Raw genomic sequence first — 23,822 nt, forward strand, 5'->3', positions numbered from 1 at the left:
GCAGTTTGTACCATGTCAGCAGCTTCTTGACAGGTCTATCCTGTCAATGTCAATTTCTTGATTCACTATCTTTCTATTGCCCATGCAGTGGGGAATGTCCACATACACTGTCCTCCATTGCTCCTCTCTGTGCAAGCAAGACCAAGCTCAAGGATGCTGACAAGGCCCTACATGACATGTCTCTCCATGTATGCCATTCCCACAACCCAGCACTCACAGCCTGAACTTCACACTCCGTCAGTGGTCCCCTTCTGGTCTCCTGCACAGATGCAGATTCAGACTCAACACCTGTGCTCCATGGAGCCCTCTGCTCTGATGACTACCCAGCTAGCCCTAACAGGTAGCCCAAGGGGCCTCTCAAGGAGAACTGCCTGTTGGATATAGAAAATGAAAAATCTCAAAATAGTGTGGCCTGGGAAAAGGGAATAAAAAAGAAAGCCATACAATGAGAGCATTGATATGTTCCCAATACATTTTTTTCCAGTGACAAGACAAGCCCTGGGGAGAAAATATTCATCCAAGCCTAGACTGGTAGTCTCTGGGAAGAAGCCAAAGTACTGGCCCTTCCCAAAATAAGTCTTTCCTCAGTGATAGTACAATGAGACCACAGAGGGAAAGAGATAAATATTCACCACTGACATCCAACCCTCCATCTATTCTACTGACTGCAAACCCTGGACCCTCCATTAGGCACATTCTGGCAATAATTAGGTTACCTCTCATTATACTCTATATAAGCACAAGCTTCCTCTTTGGCTGATGGCTCATTTTCCACCAGGAGAGTGGATCCATCAGAGGCATCACTCGGTTCCTGCATGAAATTTTATTCCAGAATAAAGAGGTAATCTCATCTGCAAAGTTTGAAACCAGCCAGGTTCTTTTGTGCTAACACCACCTATGATCAGTGCCCCTACCTGGCTATACAGCTTTTGCCTATGACACTAAGGGCACCTGCTTGGGAGGCATACTCATCCATTACTCTTACATCATCAAAGGATGAGAAGCAGGCCAATTCACTTACACCTGGGGCCATCTAGCAATCTGGGGAAGTGAACATTGTGCTCAGCACTGCTCTCAGAATAGAGCTCTGTTCACAACCAGGCAATAGAAGCCTAACTTAACTTATCTTCCTTGTGCCTAACATGGAGGGGACACACCCATTTCCCAGACTGCACACTGGCTTGAACAGAGTCAAGAACTCCTGGCCCAAGAAATCAGGGCTCTTGGGTGAAAGAGGAGAGAGAAAGGCTGTGGAAGCAGTCACCTATGTGAAGATGGCATGGTGCTCTGAGTCCATGTTGCAAAGTTGGGCCTGGAGGAAGTCTACAAAGGAGTGATGCTGATGCTTGACCAGTATTCCTGCAACAGCACCTGCGTGGAAAACAAGCCCAGCATGGAGGTGCTCAGCCACACCACAGCATCTGGTGTGGCACAGTCAAGCAGGATCCGTTTGGTTCCCTCAGACACTCTGTGGTACAGCTCCTCTGTCGGTGCACAGGGCCCTGCCTCTCCACAGCTGGCAGCACCATCGAGGCACAGGTGTCAGAGTGGTAGCCAATGAAGACATCAGCAGGGCTGTACTTGTGCCCAGAAAGGAACTGATGGGCCTTCACATCAGCGAACTCCTCTGCCCACTGCATGAGCTCCTGCATGATGCTCTTCTGCCACCCCTGCAGCACCAAGCTGATGTCCAGGTAGTACTTCCCCAGCCAGTTAATGAGGAGCATGGGGAACTGCTCATACACCACACTTTTCTCCTTGATGACAATTAGGCACAAATTAGGGTGGACACGACACTTGACATGATGGGTGCCGAGCCCGAGTTCCACGTACTTCTGGCCCTCGAGGTATATGTAGTACTGGTTGAGAGCATTGTACAGGCTCTCTTAGAGGTGCTGCAGGTTCAACAGCACCACCATTTTGCCAGTCTCCATGTAGGTTTTCACCTGTTTGATGTTTCTGCAGATCTGGGTGTACTCCTATCCCCAGGGAAAAGTGGAATCAAAGATGATCTTGGGCTGCTGGTCCTCACTGAAGAATGACTTCTGCAGGATTTACAAGGCCATGTAGTTTTTGGTCAGTATGAAAAAGTAGCAGGATTCAGCTTCTTCCAGCTCCCCTAGTGATACACTCTTCATACCCCTGTAATTGTTTTCCTTGATGAGTTCCAGGGTGCTTGACTTCTCCTATGCATCTGGCCTCAGGTAACCTGGCCATCAAGATGTCCAAAGTGGGGATGTCATCTTTGCCACTGAAATTCTGAAGGACTGCCCATGCAATATTCTGCAATGATGATGTATTTTTAGATGCTCTGGTGATGCTGAAGACCATCTTGATGAAGCTATAATAGTCACAAAGCCCAAAGACTTCCTTGTTCTGTCTGTGACACACAATTTCATAGGCTTTGCCAATGGGAGAAATGTACCCTTTGACAATGTCCTGCACCAGGCTCTCTGAAGAGCAGATCCCTCTAGCACTCTCTAGAAGCTCCTTCTCACTGGGGCTGCTGTGAGACACAAAGATGCCTCTGTTAATCTTGGCAGGGTCAAGAGCCCAGTTGGAAATACCTATGAATCTGACTTTTTTTTTTTTGGGGGGGGGGCAGGATCATCTCAATGCACCCGTATTACAGCAGAGGGTTCAGATCATTCAGAGGCAGTTTATGAGAATCTTCTGCCAAACCAATCCCATCCAATACCACCACAGACACATACTGCTGTAGATCCTTCTCCTGCTGGAAATGAGTGAACTTCTTGAATGTGTTTATGATGTTCTGTGGGGTGCAGTGGAATGACACCAGGTGGACCTGCTTCAGGCTGCAGAAGAGAGTGAAGTGTGCAGTTTTGCCTTGCACGGTGTCTGTCATGATGGTCTTGGAAGAGATTTGGAGCTTCCAGGTTTTCCTACCAGGAAAAGTGATATCTTCAGCTCAATGCAGATGATCATCATGAAGACATTCTCCTTAAGAGCCAAGATACTGGCTACGGTTTTCCTCAGAGGCACCCCACTTAGGAAAAGATCATGTGCATGCATGATCTTGACCAGGATGACCCTGCTATTGTCATATGGTTCTGGAAAATACCTGCAAATGGCTCTGCAGTAGGAGTCCTTCTCTTTTAGGGAGGCATGGTAACAGACTCCCACTGCCAGCACCAGGGACCAGAGAAGAAGTTCTCTCCTGAAGTTATATTTGCTGACAGTGTTGTCACAGAGCAAGTGGTTCAGCTTCACAAAGAGCATCTCACTGCAGTCATGAAACCATGTGAACACCTTCACATAGCACTCCACATCCTGGAGGCTGACAAAACTGCACTCACTTGCAGTGTTCCTCATGAACCTCTGAGAGGCAGAGAGCACTTTCGTGATCACATGAGTCTCATCCTTGCTAGTCCTGACATGGCCCACCAATATCTACACTATCTGCTGGATATAGAGCTTTACAGCAGTGTCATCCAGCTGCCTGAAGTCCCATACCAGAGGAATCAAGCTCGGGCCCAGGGCGTGGACATGATACCCCAGCTGCCTGAGAGGAATGGAGCCCAGCTTGTCTGCTGTCTCCTCTGCACTGACCCTGTAGCCCAAACCAGCTGACTCCAAATGATAGATGGTCTACTGGAAGTGCTTCCTGTTAGGGTTTCAGGCAGCATTGATGTGCAAGCCTGAGTTCTCTAGGGGCTGGCCATACATGTTCTGTTATTCACACAAGACTTATTTAATACAGCTTATGACTTATGTTGTGTTGGCTCATCAAAGAACAAGATGGTGTCCAATTGGTGTAGGTCCTTATTGGATAAGGTAGTTTTCTCAGCCTCTAAGACTTTGTAGTGAATCATGGCTGCAGTCGTTCCTCCATGGACCATGGCCAGTTTCATGGTCTCAGCCTGGGCACCAGCATGCCACAGATCACTACAGAATTTAATGAGACTGGTTTTCCCACAACCAGTTTCTCCCATGATGCTAACTGGGATACCACATCGGAACTGCATCTCAATGGCCAGAATCTTGAGCATGTTGTCTGTAGCTCATGTGTTTCATCAGGGTCAAGAGTCTAAGAAATTCCTAGTGGTCAGCAAAGTCTCCAGAGTTTCTCATGTCTGGACAGGTTATCAATGTCAACATTGAAGGGTGTCCCCTGAAGTAACAGCCCTATGTACAGTTAGTTCTTCTATCATGACATCTTTCTTGATTATCTACCTAGTAAGATGGTTGATGACATCAACACTATCATTCTCATTGGGCTGGAGATGGAAGCCTATGGGTGTCATTGTCTATGTGTCACTGAAGAACACATGTGGGTGAGGCTTTAACTCCCACCTGCTCTGGAGAATGAAAGGGGTGAGCTCTTCTTCATTGACACCATCCATGGTGACTGTGTGCTTCCCTGGGCTTTGATGAGAGGATGAGTGTTGGTGTGGCAAAGTCTCTTGCCATGAAAATCATGAAGATGACTATGAAGTTTTAAAGCCCCATAGTGTGTCTCCAGTACATCCTGGATTGCAGAATGGAGAGGCTTCATAGTCCTTGAGCCCACAGTTGAGGAACTGCGCAAAAATCTGGAGCTCTGATCAGGAGGGGTGGATGATCCCACAATATATGAGGAGCTGCTAAATGCTCTCCATGGGTTGCCTTCATCAGAGCCTTCTTGGTATTGAAATGTGTCCAGGTATTGTTTTTGATGGAATTGCTTTAAATATTGGTAAGGTCTTTGGAAAGTGGCATTGCAGAACTCTCTCTCATCCATTCAAATCTCTATGAAGTTTCTCTCAGGGCTCAGCTCCATGGCTATCACTTCCTTGGGAGGTTTGCAAGTGACGTTGGGGAAGATATTAAGAAAACTAAACTGGGGGGGGGGGGGTGGGCATGTGAATTCTGTAAAGGACAGACATAAATAGAAGTTAGAATTTGATTTCCTGGAAGATGCCTGTGTGTGTTAACACCCCCACACAGTCTACTGTGGATAGGCTTTTATGAAAACAATCACTTGAATGCATGTGGCTCTTTGCAGTCTCTTATTCATAGAGGCTGGTATCTGCATGTTAGGTGCTACAGAAGCTCAACTACAGCAGCCACATTGTAACCCAGGAAGCCATTTCCAATCCTGTGGCTCCATCTCTCTGCCAAGCATGAACACGCATGCAACAATAGAACTACCACCAACTAATGCGTTTTCATGTGTGAAGTTTCCCTGCCATCTTCACTGGCAATGAGGGAGACTGGCCATCAACACAAGACTCTCCCACACTCAGTATGGCTGAGACTCAATCCAGACACACAGAACTGATCTGTTGGATCAGACAAATCCAAGATGCTACCAATCAACATGAGAGCATTCTAATTCCAGACATCATTAACATCTAAGTCCAAGCATGCATTTCTCCTTACAGTGCAGTCACTGCTTCTCTAAAGCAAAAGTGGGAAACAACTAAGATGTGTTACCCCATGACACGGGCCACAGAATCCAAAGGGTGCCATGACCACCTGCAAATGCCCTGTGTACATACCAGCTTTGAAGACCTCTTTGGCAGTACTTAATTTCCTTCTGGAATTTCAATTATACATAAGTGGCATGGGTTCTGAAGCCATATTTACCCACTTATATCCATTAGGTATTGTAAAATGAGGAATTTGAAAAGAAAGATCAAAGTTCCAGTCTGTACCTACAGACAGAGAAGCATGGGTTTGAAAATACACAATTACCAACCATTATTCCTAACCCCAGGACCCTCCTTCTTCTTCTACCAGGTCCCAGCCCAGACCCTGTCTTGAGAGAAGAAGGGTCCTGGGGGTTGGGAGGACCCTGTCTTTTCCTTGAGAGAAGAGTACTGACCACAGGTAGGCAGAGAAGGGAGAAGTAGGTGGGGCCCTGGAACTTATGCTTTCTGATGTGGCCATTAAGTTGCTATATGGGAACTTACCGAAGCAGTCACATCAAAGTGGAATATCATGGGTATGTTCTAATACTGAGCATTCTAGAAAAACAGGAGGGAGCCCAGAATTCAGCCCTCATCCACCTGAGCTTTAATCAACTGAACAATCTTTACAGGCACTTTTTCACTGTTTAACTTCTTTTTCAGTTTTTTTATGCAATCTCTTCATGTAGAGAGATTTCCCTGTAATGTTAAAATGAGGACATTAGATCCCAAGCCTATGGACCAAGAGGAACAGAGTTCAGAAAGATTAGAAGTTACTTTTTAGCTAAGAGTAGTGGCCCATGCCTGTAATCCCAGCAGCTTGGATGGCTGAGGCAGGAGGATCACAAGTTCAAGGACAGCCTCAGCAACTTAGTGAGGCCCTAAACAACTTAGTAAAAACATGTCTCAAAACAAAACAAAACAAAAAAATTAAAAAAGATGGGGATGTGGCTCAGTGATAAGGAACCCCTGGGATAAATCCCCAGTTTAAAAAAAAAAACCCAGTTAATTCTCTGTGTAAAAGTCAAAATTGATGCAATGAAACATCAGATTAGAGAACAACTCCATCATGAAGCCACAGTCCTCACGCACTCAGCTTCCTGGCATTCCTGAGAGCAGTGGAAATATAATAAAGTAAAAGCAGAGGTGTGTCCCTTGGGGGGAGGGGAGGGCAGATTTTGTTCTGACAGGGCAGAGTGCTGCTCACAGGATGAAGTGAATAGAATGGAAATCACCACCTCTTTCCAAGGACACATGACAGTGACTGAAGGGAGGGTGAAAAGGCACTTTTCTCCTGGAGTCAGGGCAGCTGCACCTCCTCTGCTCATACCAACATGACCCAGAAGAGGTAAAGGGAGTTTACACAAGAAAAAGGTGACCTGCCAAGAAGTCCGTGCAGGGGGAGGAGTAGGGCTCCCAGCAACTGCAACCTGGGTGGAAAGGGGGCCCCTTCTAGGGGAAGCACTGACAGCAGGGAGTCAGAACCTCCTGAGACTTACTTTCCCACCTGCAGAGGGTGTCATCTGAGGTGCCCATTGCTTCAGAGGCAGGGGTCACTGGGAAGACTCAGAGATTACCTGCCCACCCCAGTGCTCTCATTAACATGTCCTGTTCTCTCCAATGCCACAATTCCCACACACATCCAGTCTCTGAACATAGCTGCCACTTACAGATTCTGTGCTGGGACCTGGTAGTGATGTGCCAGGTAGGCCTGGATGGCATTGAGGGGTGCCTGGAGGATGAGGTGGACTTTGTGCTGGCTGAAGGCTGAGGACAGGTAGCAGCACTCCCATGCTGCATCAAAGACTTGTACTAGCTGGTGATCCTCCCAAGGATACTGTGTGCAGTGTGGAAAAGGGCCTTTTCCTGGAAGGCCACCTCATAGCTAAGCTGATCCATGAACAGCAGGCTGTAGACTTTGTGCCCCTTGGAAACTGGAGTTGGCAGCAGTGCAAGAGCAGGGCCACCTCCTCAAATGTGGTCCCTGAGGTGCAGAGTAGCACCTCATCAAAAGGGGGCAAGGGCTGTGCAGGGGCCTGTATGTAGATGAGGGTAGCCAACAGCACCTCAGAGTGGCCACATATGACCAGATTACATTGGCCAGCTTGAGGCCCTCAGGGAGAGGCTGCTCCACCAGAGGCCTCCCAATCCTGGCCAGGTGAGCCAGACAATGGCCCAAGGCCTCCAGGCCCAGGCAGCCAGGCAGAAAGAGACTAATCTTCTCCAGGGCCTGTTCCAAGCCCTCAGCTTGGTCACCAGGCTGATCTCAGCAGATTACAATAGTGGTAATTTTTCTATCACTGTCTTCACGTGGTGTCTGGTGGCCTCATTGAACCCCTTGGTGGCCCTTAAGGTGTCACTGGGGTGCAGTGGTCTTTGATGAAGACATCATCATGAGGGCAGCTTTGCTGGGACACTGCTTCCTGAGTTTGGTGCTCAGGTGGACCAGCTTCTTGGCCGTGTAGAAGTTGAGGTAGAAGTGCTACCTGCACTTCCTGCTCACCAACTCCTTCTAGTCATCCAAGAAGTGCTCCATCTGCCTTAGAGGGCTTCCAGGAGCTGAGTGACATCCCACTCTCTATCAGCTGGTTTATCAACTCAAAGTGGAAGTCCATGTTGATGGAGATGCCATTCCTGAGGCAGCAGTAGACCTTGGCAGTCCAGGTCCAGAATAGCATATTTCTCTCAGAGTGTAGGTTCAGGAAGGCTTGCACAAGCCACTGCACATGGCATAAAAACTGGAGGAAACAGGGGCATGGGGCAGATATCACAGTGAGTTACTGAAGAAGGATGTGCCAATCTAGGTGGTAACTTTCAGATTAGAACACAGGTTCTAATTCAAGGGGCTGGGGTTTATTCTTCCCACTGGGTCACTAAGAAACATGATCAGCCTAAGGAGTGGGCTCTCATCTTTGGGAAGTGATCAGTGGCAGATAGGAATGTTGACTGTGGGCTGGGCTGTGCTCAGCGGTAGAGCACTTGCCTCGTATGTGCCAGGCTCTGGCTCTATGCCCAGCAGTGGGGGAAAAAATGTCAATTGTAAAATGCAAATAAATTGTAAGGAAGGAACATATAACACAAGAGAGAGACTACTAGACTACTACATAAACCAACAACCTATTTCAACAATTATTTCAGGATTTTTTTTTTTTTTTTTGGTATTTGGCATTGAGCCCAGTCACTCTACATTGAGCTATGTCCCCAATCCTTTTATTTTGAGACAGGTTCTCACTAAGTTGCTGAGGCTGGCCTCTAACTTGCCATCTTCCTGCCTCTCTCCTGAGTAGCTAGTGTTAGAGGCATGTGCACCACACCTGGCTTGGTTACTTTAGTTTTGATGAAGAGTGCCCATTAGAATCTTAAGGTGTTTGATTTTGCCAATTTACAGAGTAAATAAAGACATTGGTTCTTCTTCCTAAGAACTATCTACTTGGTCACCTCCTGCTAAATGCAGCTGATTAACCACCAGTGGTGACAGATTCTTCTGATGCTCTTAAGAAGGAGCTTATGCCTCCAGGGCCTGTCCCACCTCAGATGTAGCTCTAGGCAAGGTGCACCCTGCATACCCACCAGCTCCACTCTCTGGAGCCACTCTGTCTACCAGAGGCCAACCCCTGCTTCTTCCCCTTTGCAGGCAGAAGGGCAGTGAGCATGCCCAGCCTGACACAACAGGAGCACCTTCTCACCTCATAAAACCTTCCCACTCCCATACTCTTGTGGTCTTTCTTGCCAGAAATCAGCATCAGCTTGTTTAAAAGATTCTTCAGATCTTCCAAAGTGTAGAAGCAATCTGGTTCCACTGTGACCCCCAGGGAGGATCAGGCACAGGATGGCATGTGGGGAAATCTGGGAGGCACAACATGCTTAGAGGCCATTTTCTGATGGCTGAAACCATGACTCTGCAGCAAGCCAGTGCACACCACCAACACCACACCTGGAATCTGGATGCCCTGACCTCACAGATGCCTCTGCTGTTCAATGCTGTGGCCAGGGACAGGGACGAGAACTTGATGGACCCATGGCTTTTCTTCACTGTCTTTAGCCACTCCAAGTTCCTGGCAGAATCTCTATGTTGGGACAAAAGCAGAGAATATGGGCCTGGGTTTGTATGACTGTCTTCCTCAATTGCTGGGCAAACTCCATCCACCCTCCTCCAGGGCCCCAGGTGTAGCTGCTCACCCAGTTTCTGCAGCTATCTCAGGTGCCTCTACCTTGTTCCTCAGGACCTTGGCCACTCAGTGTGGCTATGCTGGTATCCCATTCTTACTTAACACTTAGAGTGCATGTGACCTGCACTTATGGATGATTGGATGCACGGCAAAAGGCTGCACTCCCAGATGGGATGCCTCCATCCTGCTGAGTTCCCAGAACACAGGCCTTCTGAGAAGAAATGCTTGACTGAACAAGAGCCCTAAGTTCTTAATGTCTTGCCATGTTCTCTGAGCATGACCAGAAGAACTTAGGAAAAAGTGGAACAGAATGTGAGCTTCCAGCAGAAAAACTGCAAACTGCAAACACTTTCCATTTCCCCACCATCCAACCACATGCAGGACCAACCATCCTAAGGTCAGTGCAGGACATCTCTAGACATCTCTGCTCATTGGGCAAGTTATGTGGTGTAAGTTAACTCAGACCCTGGTATAGGCAGTTTACTTGAATGTTTATTTTTCTGTTAAAAAAATAATCAATATCAATTGTGAAAAGTATTCAAAAATAACAAGATGAAAGGACAATTACTACTGTTCAGAGAAAATCACTGCACAGCCTTTCACACACTTCCTACCATGCTCTTTCCACCCTTGTCCTGTAGAGTAGAGACTGCACTTTACATGCAGTTGTGTAGCTCCCTTCTGAACCAAGACAAAGAAAGCAATTTCATACATTTAAAAAAGCTGATTTTAAGCATCAGTTTAAATGGCTGCCTACATGCCTCTATGCCTGTGTGTCCTCAAAGCACAGTCACTTCCCAGGGCTGCAAGACCTTGGAACCAGGAAAAAAAATCTCACCAGCATACTGGGCAGATAAGGGTCATTTTGCAGAGCCTTCCAGAGTTCTGTCAGCAGTTCCATGGACTTGATGAAGCCTGCCTTCTTGTCTGCCTTAAACAGCAGAGACATGTTGCCCTGCACAGCATCATGGAAGCAGGCCACCCAGTCCACATCAATGCTGTTCTCTCTGGCTGAAATGAAGGTCAGATCCACAAATACCTGGAGTTTGGTGATGCCTGGGGCAGAGAGGGGGTAAACACAGGACCACTCCACAATGCTGGACAACTCACACCTGGTCACAGCCCCTAGTGAGACCATCAATAAACACTAAGTAAACATCTAGGGCCTGCTCCACTTCCTGCTTTAAGTTAGGACTTCAGCAAACCTTTTCTTTTGCAGGATGACACCACTGACCAACATCTTTTACCAAACAATGTTCCAGGCACTGTACTAGGGTTGCATGGACCTTATTTCCTTTAATCCACAAATATCATCGCTTAAACCAAAACAGGCTTACTTGGTTAATAATATTTTGAAAATTATTTAAAAAAAACTCAGGTAATTTTCCTAGGGTTAATTATTAATCGAATAATGTACATCAAAAGAGACTCAGGAGTACAAGGTGGAAGAAGCACAACTTTGGGTGAGAGCTAGAGCCACTGCAGTCTCAGTGCCAGCAGGAGGTGGCCCTCCAGGCCTCTCTAGTGTGTGAGTGCTGCCTGTGCTCCTTTTTGGACTTTCTTTCTTACCTCTCTTCCCTTGCTCTATCTAATCCACACAACCTCTTAGGCTGCCCAGCCCTAGGCTGGGAGAGAAATGTATAACTTTTGCAAGCATACTGCAGCAACACCCCTTTGTGGGCAAGAGCTTAACTAGGCCTCTGGCAGAATGAGCTAGAAATAGCAAAAGGAGTCAGGATGGTTATGAAAACAATGCTGGCATCCATAAATGGAGAAAGCAGCAAAGGAAACAGTTTTAACCAGAACCCTGAAAAGTGGCCCTGATGAAAACTCCACTGCCAGCCTGGAAGCAGACACTAACCTCCAACTAACCCATACACGTGATTGAGGAGGGAACCACACATCAGATAGAGCACTAATCACTAGGAAATATAAAGAACTCAAAAAGCTAGACACACACACACACACAAAAAAAAAAAAAAAAAAAAAAAAAAAGGAATAACCCAATCAATAAATGGGATAAGGACCTGAAGAGATATTTCCCTGAAGATTATATACAATCAACCAACAAATATATGAAAAAAAGTTCATCATCTCTAGCAATTAGAGAAATGAAAATCAAAAAAAACTCTAAGATTCCATCTCACTCCAGTCAGAATGGCAACTATTATGAATACAAACAACAATAAATGTTGGCAAAGATGTGGGGAAAATGTACACTCAGAAACTGCTGGTGGGACTGCAAATTGGAGCAGCCAATATGGAAGGCAGTATGGAGATTTCTTAGAAAATTTGGAATGGTACCTCCATTTGACTCAGCTATCCCTCTCCTTAGTCTATACCCAAAAGTCTTAAAAACACATACTACAGGGATAAAGCCATATCTATGTTTATTGCAGCACAATTCATAATAGCTAAATTGTGGAACCAATCTAGATGCCCTTCAATAGATGAATGGATAAAAACACATGTGGCATATCTACACAGTGCAAAACTACATAGCAATAAAAGAGAATAAAATCATGGCATTTGGGTGAATGGATGGAGTTAGAGAAGATAATGCTAAGTGAAATTAGCCAATCCCCCCCAAAATAATGCTGGATATTTTCTTTGATATAAGAAGGCTGATTCATAGTGGGATAGGTAGAGGGAGCATGGGAGGAATAGAAGTACTCTAGACAGGGAAGAGGGGTGGGAGGGGAAGGAAGTGAGCATTGAGTAATTAATGATGGATGAACGTGATGATAATTATTATCCAAGGTACATGTATGAAAACATGAATTGGTGTGAATATACTATGTATAGAACCAGAGATATGAAAAATTGTGTTCTATATGTATAATAAGAATTGTGATGCATTCTGCTGTCATGTATTTAAAAACAAAAGCAATGAAAAATTGGACATAAAAATCACTGAGGTTATGCTCATAAAGAAAAGAATTAATCCCTCCTCCCCTCTACCCTGCTGTAGGATCATTCATCAGTTTTCATGATAAAGAACAGACTGTAAGTTCTTGTGTGGAGAGGGCAGTTTGAAAATACACATCCATTCCACTCCATCCAAAATTCCACTTAGAAATTGTTCAACTCTAAGTGGATCAAAGACTTAGGCACTAGAACAGAGACCTTGCACCTAATATAAGAAAAAATAGGGCCAAACCTTCACCATGTTGACCTAGGATCTGATTTTTTAATAAGACTCCTAAAGCCCAAGAAATGATATCAAGAATCAATAAGTGGAATGGATTTTAGTTAAAAAGATTATTCTCAGCAAAGTAAACAATTAATAATATGAAGAGATAGCCTATAGCTTGGGAGAAAATTTTTACCACATTCACCTCTGAAAAAGCATTAATCTCTAGGATATATAAAGAACTCAAAAACTTCACACACACACACACACACACACACACACACACACACACACACACACTAACCCAATCAATAAATGGGCTAAGGAAATGAACAGAAACTTCACAGAAGGAGAAATACAATTGATCAAAAATATATGAAAAGGTGTTCAACATCTCTAGCAATTAGAGAAATATAAATCAAAATTACTTTAAGATTTCATCTCACTCCCTAAGAATGGCAATCATCAAGAATACAGGCAACAGTAAATGTTGGAAAGAATGTTGTGAAAAAGGTACACTCACACATTGCTGATGGGACTGCAAATTGTTGTAACCACTATGGAAATCAGTATGGATATTCCTCAGAAAACTGGGAATGGAACTACCATATAACCCAGCTATCCCACTCCTTGGTTTATACCCAAAGGACTTAAAATCAGCATACTATATGATGCAGCCACATCAATGTCTATAGCAACTCAATTCACAATAGCTAGACTATAGAACCAACCTAGGTGTCCCTCAATAGATGAATGGATAAAGAAAATATACTCATAGTATATTACTCAGCTTTAAACAAGAATGAAATTATGACATGGTCAGTAAATGTTTGGAGTTGGGGAATACCTTGCTAAGCTAAAAAAAGCCAATCTCATAAAAACCAAATGCCAAATGTTTTCTTTATTATGTGGCTGATAATTCACAGTAATGTAGGGATTGAGGGGGTTGGGGACATTAGGGAAGAATAGGGTTACCTTAGATTAGGTAGAGAGAAGTGATGGGATTGGAAAGGGAGGGAAGGGATAGTAGAATGAAACAGACATTATTACTGTATGTATATATGTAACTATATGACCAATATGATTCTGCAACATATATATTCAGAAAAATGAAATTATATCCCATATATATATGATATATCAAAGTGTATAAATGCCTTCTAGTATCATGTATAACTAATTAAAACAAATTAAAATAAAAGATCATAACCAGTAGGAATGAGGAGAGTAGAATAGGAACCTGATAGTTATGCTAGCTGGAAAGTGGAAAGATGGCCACACCAGTGGCAAACAACACTTGGGGCCTGAGAACACAGACTCTGAGGCCATAGCAGAGTGAGCTCAGCCAGGCCTAGCACACAAGAGCACTAGCTGCTGGGGTCACCCTAGGCTTGGAGGCAGAAAGGCAATAGGAAGTGGGACCAAAGTCTGTTTAAGAAGCAGTTGGGGAGAGTCCACCTCCACCATGGAGGCAGAAGAGGGCTGCCCTCCACGTGGCAAGGGGCAGGAAGGATCACCTACAGGGCTTTCAGGCCTGGAGGCTACTTCTAGACAGACACCTATCTTGGGCAGCTACAGAGGACAGGGAATATTCAATCTAAAGACCAAGAGGACACAGCCACCAGGACAGGAAAGCAGGAGTAAAAGTGGGGGCCCACCCTCCTCTTTCCCCTCTTGACTCCAGAAACCTGGCAGCAGGCAGAGGCTGCAAATGTGACCAACCCATAAGAGAAGCCCTTAAGGACCAGGTCAATTCAAGGGCAGCCACAGAGCCCCATGGACCTTGTCCCAGAAGCACTCAGTCTGTCAATTCACTTGTGGGGACTATCTTCATAGACACAGATAAACAAAAATCTCCAACCAGAATAGGAAAAGCTTTAAAATGGGAAACAGATACAAAAACCCCAACAGGGCTGGTGTCTCAGTGGCAGAGTGCTTACCTGGCAAAGGCAAAAGCCAAGGCTTGGGCTGGGATTGTAGCTCACTGGTAGAGTGCTTGCCTAGCACATGTGAGACACTGGATTTGATCCTCAGCCCCATGTAAAAATAAACAAAATAAATATATTGTGTCCATGTATAACTAAAAACATATTTAAAGGAAAAAAAAAGAAAAGGAAAGGAAAGCATAGGTTGCATCCACAACATACAAAAAAGAAAAGAAAGAAAGAAAGAAAAAAAAAAACAAGACAACAGGATGAAATGGGAAACTATGCAAGGAAAAGAAACAAGAAAACCTTTAAAAATACCAATAATCTCTGAAATAAAACATACTGTAATCACAAGCCATGAGAACAGCATAGTATATAAACAAATCTTCAAGGAAAATGGGAGTGCCTTTAAATTTAATATATGTGAGAGCTGAAATGAAAACTTCAATGCCAAGTCTGCAGGAGGAGGTTGAGGAGAAGGCTCAGGAAGTGAAGCCCTAACAGGAGAGATGTTACAGGAATCAGGAAACCATGCCAGGAGGCCCAGAATCTGCTGATGTGAATCCTGTAGGAGGGAAACACAATGAACCAATTCAGAAGAACACCCAAGAGCTCTAAGACTAGATCTTCAGCTGAGAAAGATCTGCCAGTGCCCAGTCCTGGAGGCAGAAAAGAGATCAACAGCCCTGCACAGTTTTATGACAACTTCAGGACACCAGGGCCAGACAGCTCTCAAGAGCATCCACAAAAAGACAATAAGCCCCATACAGAGGAGCTTGTAAAGTAGTGAAGCTGCATCTGATCCTAATGCAGCACTCAGGCAGTGCATTGAAGTGGGTACTACAGCAGGGGCACAGTTCTGTATCTGGCATTCTGTGCCCCTGTCCCAGCAAGTAGCAGATGCTATCCTCTGTCAACGAGGAGTCAAGCACAGGCCAGAATGCAGAACTTGCCCTACCAGACCAGAGGCCAAAGCAATGCTCCCAAGGTAAGGGGAGGTTGAGGACCATTTCCCCTCCAGGGAAGATGAGCCCCCTGTCCTGGGAGACCCTTCAAACACATCCACTCAGACAGTTGAAAAGGGAAATAACAAGACAAGAAATGCAATTCCACCAGCTAAAGAAACTGTGTGCCAGGACCATGGAATAGCCATGGTCCACCACATGGCTCACCTATGAATCCTGTGTTCATCCAATGGTGAAGGCTGACCCTGAAGAATGTGCCAGTAACTCAGGACACCACTGGAAGTGACAGGGCAGCAAGCAGCTTAGCGTGCTGGGCACAGACTGGAGTGAAATCTACATCTCCCCCCATGGAAATCCAGCAAAGGACCCTGACACTAGGAAATCAGGGACATTGACATGCGTGGAGTCACACCAACAAGAACATACGAGGTGAAGCTGCTTCCTCAAGAAAAGCATTGAAAACCTGGCTAATAATGTTTCTTAAAAGCTTCTTTCTACAAAATAAGGCCCCACTATTTGCAGCCCACTTTCATTCCCACAAAAACTCTCAAAGGTGACCAGTGCGACTGCTAGAGCAGTGCCTTGGATGAGGTGCTTTACCTTCCCACACAGCCTTAGGAGGCTATCCACCTGTCTCTTCTCTCTTAAGAAATATGAGTTCACCCATCCTCCAGTCCAGTGTCTCTTCCATGTCACATTTTTTTCTCTTGGAGTGAAAAACTTTTTCTCTCTGGAAAATGATGACAAAGTCAGCCAAAGGAAAACAAATATTGTGGTACCCCTTTCTCTCCCTGAGAGTGCCCCACAGTCACCACCAAAAGGACAAGGAGACCGCCACTCAGTGGCCTGGATGAGGAATGCCAGCACTTATGTGAACATGGCCATCTTATCAGCCTGGCCTCAGCTCACCTAACTGCCTCAGGTCCAGAAACTGACTTTCATGCTTCAGGATCAGCTCCAACCTTCCAACCAATATGGACTCCAGAACATCAATAGCAACCTTCCTAAAGACAGAGCACAGCATCCATCACCTTTTTGGCATCCTCTGTGATCTTGGGTGACAGCTTCTCACCCGTCCCTGATCAGATGAGGAGTACACTGTGCCCATGGGCCTTCTAACTCCTTGCTGCAAGAATCTCACACCCAGTCCCATGCCCATACAGGATCAGACCTCTGGTGTTTCCAGATATCTGACATCTCACTCAGCTGTGACTGTACCTGTGAGGTTAAAGTTTTATAATAGTGCATCTCCTGACTGGGAGGAGGAGACTCCTAATTGTCAAAGTCAGCCAAGAGAACAACAGTGCTCAAGATTAAAGACCTGAACCCATGCTCCACTGACCATATTTCTTAGACTACACATGATCTCTTCTGAAATTCACCTGTCTTGAGAATCCCTGCAGTAGTACAAAATAAACTGCAACAGGACAAGCTCATACATCAGAGACCATTCCAAGAGTGCAGCAAACATCTGCACAGCACCCAGGAAGGAGACAGATCTATGCTGCAGCTTCACATTCTACCTATCTTGTCTGTGCATCAAAACCTGGAATGTGAGGTTTTGAATCAACTTAGAGGGCAACATTTTAAAATGTGCTTAGTTTAACTGCCAGACTAATTATCTCACAGTAATATGAGGCTCGTATATTATAATGAGAAGACCAAGTTTACTATTAAAAGCAAAGATTACAGGGCCTAGGGTGCAGCTTGGTGGTAGGGTGCTAGGCTAGCAGGCATGAGACCCTGAGACCCTGATTCAGTCACCAGAATCACACACACACACACACACACACACACACACACTGCCGCAGTCTGGCTGGGCACAATCAGGAGCCACTTGTCAAAAGAAACTAACTTTATTTTTAGAACCACATACACCAAACAAAACCGCCTCTCAGGAAAAACCCTCAGAGCCTCAACTGCCACCACCGGCTTTCCACAAGCCTCTCTCTCCCACACAAGCTTCTCCCCACCTCCCACAATCCTCCTGCTCTTGAGGCCGATTGGCTGGGTCACGTGGGCGGAGCCAAAAAAGTCCCCCAATGAGCAGCTCCGTGGTCTGAAAGGGCAGGGAAACAGCCCAATGAGCATCACCACAGAGGAGCCAATCAGCTAGATGTTGCTGGGGCTGCTGTGAGCCAATCATCAGCTGGCAGATGGAAGTTTGCTGGCAGCTGGAAGTTTGCTGGGGCCCCTTCGGCTGTGGCTCTCAACATCTCCCCCTCTCTGTTTAAACAACAAGCATGTGGCTTAGGGACCGTGCCTGCCTTAGGTTGTCCAATAGTACATATGGTCCTTAGGTTGGTACCATTGCAATTGGATCTTACCCGTCACTGACTACCGGTCCAGTATACAGCCACACCTGTGGAGAGGTCTTTGTACCACCGGGGGCTGAGGTTCTTTGCCTCACCTCTGTTGGCCCCCAAATTTTAGCTGGACGATCATGACAAGCAGAAGGGAGGAAGATATACCAAGCCAATTGACGGCTCCTTTTGGAAAAATTGTACCACCAATGACATCATCAGCAAAAATACCCCAACACTACCACAAGTCACTGCACCAGCAGATAGTTCACAATGCATACAGGTGAGCTCACAATGTGTCCAGGCAAGTTCTGCAAGCAGTTCAGTGATGGCTATTGTAGAAGCTGTAGATTGGTTTTATCTTTGACTTCACCAGCACTGGGATGAAGATAGGAATTCTGGCAATAATGGCTAAAGAAAAAATTATGTAACATTACAGAAGGCACTAAAAGAAAACAATTTTCTTAACAATTTACATTGTCTTTAAGAGAATTATTAAATATAATGAAAAGGAAAGGTGAAAGTAAACAAACAGATCTGTTAACCTTCTTTTTTGTTTACATATTAAAACAATCCTCAACAGTTGTTTACCCAATTTAAATTAAACCATATAAATCCCATGAAAAAAAAAAAATTTGGATCCATTTTATCATGAATGCTCATCATATATGATATATGGACATACATACATTCAAACATATAACACAAAACACAAGTGTGCACACATAATATAATACATACAACACATAACATTATATTATGTGGGGAGAAGCTTGTGTGGGAGAGAGAGGCTTGTGGAAAGCCGGTGGTGGCAGTTGAGGCTCTGAGGGTTTTTCCTGAGAGGCTGTTTTGTTTGGCGTGTGTGGTTCTAAAAATAAAGTTAGTTTCTTTTGACAAGTGGCTCCTGATTGTGCCCAGCCAGACTGCGGCATTTCGCCTAGCCATCTCCTTGCAAAATTCCTCACTGGCAACCTTCCATAACAGGTATTGTCCTCCATTTAGCACAGCTTTACACATATTAGCCCAATCTGCTGGTGTCATGTTCAAGTTGTTAATGGATTCGACCATGCTTACAGTGAAGGGTGCTTGAGGACCATAGGTTGTTACAGCCTCTTTTAGCTGCTTCACTGTTTTGAAATTTAAAACTTGGTAAAATCGCTGCCCTCCTGCCTCAAATACAGGGCATGTTAATATTTGAGATCTTGTCTCAGGATCCCAACTATCAACTGCGGGGGTTGGGGACCTCCCAGCATATGGAGGTGGCCTTGTTAGTTGGACACTTACGTCCTCTGGTGATAGAAAGGTGTTAGTAGCAGTCTCCTGTAGAGGTGGTGCTGTTGGTTGGACACTTACACCCTCTGGTGATAGAAAGGTGTTAGTAGCAGTCTCCTGTTGTAACTTTCCCCCTGATGGCTTTTTCTGTTTTACACTTTCTTTCTCTGTCTGACTAACTTGAGAGACCTTCTCTTTTACTTGAATCATTATGTCTTCTTCTTCCTCTACCATTGTCTGAACTGAAGGCTTTGGATGAAGCAAACAAGATACGAACGTCCACAATGGCAATGTGCCAACTGGCAGAGTCCCTGGGCTTTTCTTTTCTATTCTTTTTAAATCTTCACCATGATGGTTCCATTGTGATATATTTAACAACTCCTCCTTAAAAAGCCATGGGCTACATTTTTGTATTGTATCAACGTATGCCCTGATTGTTCTTGATTTTACTGAGATGCCTCCTTCCTCTAACAATTTACTTAACACTGTTTCAGTTTGTTTTTTACTAATTTCTGATCCCGTATTTCTAGTATAATACAACCCAACAAGATGATGCCAAACAAAACCGAGACAGAATGAAATAAAAAGGGAACAACAAAAAGTCATTATAGCCTTTCTATCCTCCTGACATGTGCATCCGTCCTTTCTCCCTATCTGTTCCTCAGACGTAAATAGTTTTTCCTCAGATGTGAGCGGTTTTTCTTCCGTCTCACTCATCTCCAGGGACAGGCAACTTAAAACAAAAGTGAAGCAAAACAAAAGAGGAATCTTAAAATGGCTACCCATCCTCTCGCCCTGCCCTCAGGGGCAAACAGTTTCAGTTACCCTCAGTCGCTCCCCGTGCGAGCCACCAAATGCCGCAGTCTGGCTGGGCACAATCAGGAGCCACTTGTCAAAAGAGACTAACTTTATTTTTAGAACCACACACGCCAAACAAAACAGCCTCTCAGCAAAAACCCTCAGAGCCTCAACTGCCACCACCGGCTTTCCACAAGCCTCTCTCTCCCACACAAGCTTCTCCCCACCTCCCACAATCCTCCTGCTCTTGAGGCCGATTGGCTGGGTCACGTAGGCAGAGCCAAAAAAGTCCCCCAATGAGCAGCTCCGTGGTCTGAAAGGGCAGGGAAACAGCCCAATGAGCATCACCACAGAGGAGCCAATCAGCTAGATGTTGCTGGGGCTGCTGTGAGCCAATCATCAGCCGGCAGATGGAAGTTTGCTGGCAGCTGGAAGTTTTCTGGGGCCCCTTTGGCTGTGGCTCTCAACAACACACAGATTTTCATTCATAATTACAGAAACATGAAGGCAGCTGAGATGATCTTTAGTGGGAGAATAAAAGAAGTTTTACTCAGTGATAAAAAGAACAGAGTGAGGGGAGGGGGACTGGTGGTGGGGAGATTGGTGTCAGGGGTTATGGCTCCCTGGTAGAGTGCTTGCCTAGAATGTGTGAGGCATTGGTTCAATACTCAGCACCTCAGAAAAATACAATAAAGTTATTGTGTCCACATACAACTTAAAAATAGATGTTAAAAAAAGGGAATGGAGTCATGAAGCCAGGAAAAGATAAGGAGTAGCCTTAAATGCATACTGCTGAGTATATGGAGTGTGGACTTTAAAAGTATACTCTTCCCCAGCAAGCTGCTATGGCCACTGCAGACAGCAGCCACCTTCAGACCACAAGCTACTCTTGCCTCTCTCCTGGTGTAGAAAGGTGCAGTTGGTTTGGCTGAGACAATCATCAGCCCTGGGTTTTTAATGCCAAAACCAGTGCTTTCCCACAACAGGAACTGAATCTGAATCTAGCAATTTATACATAAACCTGCACCACCAATTCCAGGGAAATGAATAACACTTGGGAAAGAGATGGCTGAAGACTCACTTCATGTTTTGTTAGTTATCAGTATTGGTCTTACAATGTGACAGATGGACTTCACAGGGGAGTAAGCTGGGTTTGGATTTGAGTTCTAAACACTTGTTATCTTTGCGATAGTAAGTCTCAACACCCTGGGTAAGCAACTTGCCCTGGCACTTCCAGTCCTTCATGTGGAAATAAAAGGACTTGGAGAATTTCAGAGGGGCTGTTTCAAGTGGGTCTCCCCAGGAAGATATGTCCAGCAGTCATTCAGCAGATGGTGGCTCTGCTGTTAAATGCTCTTTATTACATGTGATGCTTAGCACCTGCCTGAGTACCTCTGCCCATGCTGCTTTTACCAAACCTGAGCACATGAAGGCTGAAGATCTGGTCAATCAACTTGCCCTGTTCTGATGCCTGAGAAAGGATAGCAACACCAACTAGCCCTACACTAATTGTACAACTTGAAGAGCTGCTTCACATCTGGCCCCAGTAGCAGGTGTTCATGAATCTCATCCATGCTTGCCATGGCCTCTCTGCTGTTCCTGGGCCAGGAGTTTGGGATCACAGCAGACACAAGTCTGCCAAATTTCTGAAAATCAGGACAAGAGACTCCCTCCAGAACACTAATAGGAGACTAAAAGAAAATGAATTAAAAAGAATGAATTTAAAATATTTTGTTGGTTTTTTTTTTGTGTGTGTGTGTTTGTGGTGCTGGGGATGGAACCCAGGGCCTTGTGCATGTAAGGAAAGTACTCTACAACTGAGCTATATTCCCAGCCCAGGATGTTGTAAATATGCTTATTTAATTTATTTATTTTTATGTGGTACTGAGACTTGAACCCAGCGCCTTGCATGTGCTCTACTGCTGAGCCACAACCCCAGCCCCCCCGGGATTTGTTTTTTATTGACACAATTTAGTACCCAATAGCATTTTATTTTTTATATTTTTTTTTTAAATTTTTATTGTTGGTTGTTCAAAACATTACATAGTTCTTGATATATCATATTTCACACTTTGATTCAAATGGTTTATGAATTCCCATTTTTACCCCATATACAGATTGCAGAATCACATCAGTTACACATCCATTGATTTACATATTGCCAAACTAGTGTCTGTTGTGTTCTGCTGCCTTTCCAATCCTCTACTATCGCCCCTCACCTCCCCTCCCCTCCCCTCTTCTCTCTCTACCCCCTCTACTGTCATTCATTTCTCCCCCTTGTATTATTTTTCCCTTTCCCCTCACTTCCTCTTGTATGTACTTTTGTATAACCCTGAGGGTCTCCTTCCATTTCCATGCAATTTCCCTTCTCTCTCCCTTTCCGTCCCACCTCTCATCCCTGTTTAATGTTAATCTTCTTCTCATGCTCTTCGTCCCTACTCTGTTCTTAGTTACTCTCCTTATATCAAAGAAGACATTTGGCAATTGTTTTTTAGGGATTGGCTAGCTTCACGTAGCATAATAAGCTCTAATGCCATCCATTTCCCTGCAAATTCTATGATTTTGTCATTTTTTAATGCAGAGTAATACTCCATTGTGTATAAATGCCACATTTTTTTTTTTTTTATCCATTCGTCTATTGAAGGGCATCTAGGTTGGTTCCACAGTCTTGCTATTGTGAATTGTGCTGCTATGAACATCAATGTAGCAGTGTCCCTGTAGCATGCTCTTTTTAGGTCTTTAGGGAATAGACCAAGAAGGGGAATAGCTGGGTCAAATGGTGGCTCCATTCCCAGCTTTCCAAGAAATCTCCATACTGCTTTCCAAATTGGCTGCACCAATTTGCAGTCCCACCAGAAATGTACAAGTGTACACTTTTCCCCACATCCTCGCCAGCACTTGTTGTTGTTAGACTTCATAATGGCTGCCAATCTTACTGGAGTGAGATGGTATCTTAGGGTGGTTTTGATTTGCATTTCTCTGACTGCTAGAGATGGTGAGCATTTTTTCATGTACTTGTTGATTGATTGTATGTCCTCCTCTGAGAAGTGTATGTTCAGGTCCTTGGCCCATTTGTTGATTGGGTTGTTTGTTCTCTTATTGTCTAATTTTTTGAGTTCTTTGTATACTCTGGATATTAGGGCTCTATCTGAAGTGTGAGGAGTAAAGATTTGTTCCCAGGATGTAGGCTCTCTATTTACCTCTCTTATTGTTTCTTTCGCTGAGAAAAAACTTTTTAGTTTGAGTAAGTCCCATTTGTTGATTCTAGTTATTAACTTTTGTGCTATGGGTGTCCTATTGAGGAATTTGGAGCCCGACCCCACAGAATGTAGATCGTAGCCAACTTTTTCTTCTATCAGACGGCGTATCTCTGATTTGATATCAAGCTCCTTGATCCATTTTGAATTAACTTTTGTGCATGGCGAGAGAAAGGGATTCAGTTTCATTTGGTTGCATATGGATTTCCAGTTTTCCCAGCACCATTTGTTGAAGATGCTATCCTTCCTCCATTGCATGCTTTTAGACCCTTTATCAAATATAAGATAGTTGTAGTTTTGTGGATTGGTTTCTGTGTCCTCTATTCTGTACCATTGGTCCACCCGCCTGTTTTGGTACCAGTACCATGCTGTTTTTGTTACTATTGCTCTGTAGTATAGTTTGAAGTCTGGTATCGCTATACCGCCTGATTCACACTTCCTGCTTAGCATTGTTTTTGCTATTCTGGGTCGTTTATTTTTCCATATGAATTTCATGATTGCTTTCTCTATTTCTATGAGAAATGCCGTTGGGATTTTGATTGGCATTGCATTAAACCTATAGAGAACTTTTGGTAATATCGCCATT

The 23,822-nt window shown here is 44.7% G+C and overlaps 1 pseudogene; it reads right to left on the reverse strand.

Annotated features, from left to right (window-relative positions):
- Positions 1-23,822, reverse strand: part of LOC139703566 (E3 ubiquitin-protein ligase RNF213-like) — a 145,156-nt pseudogene that overhangs the window by 103,906 nt on the left and 17,428 nt on the right.

This window comes from Marmota flaviventris, chromosome Y (assembly GCF_047511675.1).
Source record: "Marmota flaviventris isolate mMarFla1 chromosome Y, mMarFla1.hap1, whole genome shotgun sequence".
Classification (NCBI taxonomy): domain Eukaryota; kingdom Metazoa; phylum Chordata; class Mammalia; order Rodentia; family Sciuridae; genus Marmota; species Marmota flaviventris.